The sequence below is a fragment of the Ipomoea triloba genome, chromosome 7 (genome assembly GCF_003576645.1).
Source record: "Ipomoea triloba cultivar NCNSP0323 chromosome 7, ASM357664v1".
NCBI classification, from domain to species: Eukaryota; Viridiplantae; Streptophyta; class Magnoliopsida; order Solanales; family Convolvulaceae; genus Ipomoea; species Ipomoea triloba.
Genome location: NC_044922.1, coordinates 11624465 through 11626130, shown reverse-complemented (window position 1 = coordinate 11626130; position 1666 = coordinate 11624465).

Below are 1666 nucleotides of genomic sequence, written 5' to 3'. Positions count from 1 at the left end.
TGGAGGATTTTGAGGAGGGCTAGACTAACCTCGTCAGTTCCGGACACTTTGCCGAGCACAAATTTCATGATTAGGTCGGCAGCGAGAGCAAACCTCTCCTTTAGGTGGTACTTGCGGAGGGCAGAGGATGCTCTGGGTGGTGCAGTTGCTAGTCGGATTTTCTCCCAGAAGGCTTGCTTGTCCAAGTCGTAATCCGATAGATGCTTGACTGCTTCCTCCGGTGACGCGAAATCAAATGCCGCTCTGAGGTCACCTACAGATGTTGAGATGGGAAAATCATTAAAGCGGCTTTCGATTTTACCCTTCGTGACCTTGGCATTTGCGAACCATTCTGTGAAGTCGAGGGGGTGAACGGTCCCGTAGTCGTGCGTCATGTATTTCATCAGTCCTGCTTTCTCAAACTTCTTCAGGACTTTTTCCGCCATTTTTGGATTAGGGGAGTTGGTGATGAAGCCATTTCTGTCAAGGATACTCCCCGCCTTGACTTGTTTGATCTGAGAGCGAATGTGTAGCAACTCCCTCTGATATGCGTCGGAAGATGAGGTTGATGTAGAGGATTCGGACGCCATTGATGAAGGTTAGATGTTTTGGAGGGAATGTGTACTGCGTTTAGTATTTGGGGATTTTGGGTAAACGGTTTTAGCTTGAATCCGGGTAAAGAAGAAGGATTTGGCTTTTATATCGTGTGGATTCGGGTTGGATATATGGGTAGGGTTGAGAGCTTGACCCAAGGAAGGATACCGGTTTTCTTTAAGGAAGTAAAAGGTCAGAAATACCCCTAGTAACGGTCAGCGTATATGAAAAATAAGGGTATTTTTGGTAAATTAACAGAGCGGTTTTAGGTTCAGGATAGTGGGTTAATAAAGAAAAGTAACTATATGATCATGCTCCCACTAATCAAGATAACTCCCTTAAGTGCGGAAAACTGCCAGTAACCGATGACCACGTGGCTAGCATTAATATCTAAAGTTAGCCGTTTCCTTCATGTATTTGTTGAACTTATCGGATTCACCTCTCGAAGGTGAAATGTCTTCCACATGAGTTTAAGGATCTTCCCCCTGAGTGATTGATCCCTAAACCTCCTTATTCCTCCGTCTTGATCTGGTTAAGGATCTTCCCCCTGAGTGATTTGGGTGGCTATTCCCTTTTCTTGTTCTTCTCTCCGGAGCTGCTTACTATAGTTGGGGAGTGACCATCTTCATCGCTAATCCTCTTAATGTCTTTGGATTAGTTATGATCACCCTTTGACTGCTGCTGACCTCAGAAGCCCATCTGGTCTTCCTCTCTTTTTCCCTTGGTTCTCCATTTGGTTGAGGAAGGCCCTTTTCCAGAATGTGCAGCAGTAGGAGTCCCTTGTGCAGACTCTCTCCCGATTCCAGTATCCCATCGTTGTGGATTTCCTCGTATTTGGGGATCCATTCACCTTGGATGGGAATAGGATACTTGCTTGGATTATCAGGAAGCTCCGTAATCTGTTCACCCTTCGTTGATTCTGGATAGTTTTCTCCTTGAAAATCTTGGACTTGACTGCCGGTTTCTTTCCTCTATAAAAGAATGGAACATCATCTTTTCCTTTCTTTTTCTCCATGGGAAGTGATGGTATGAACTTCTGAAAACCCTCTTATTTATAGCCCAATAGGGTTACCACTGTTGAGTCACGGGATGC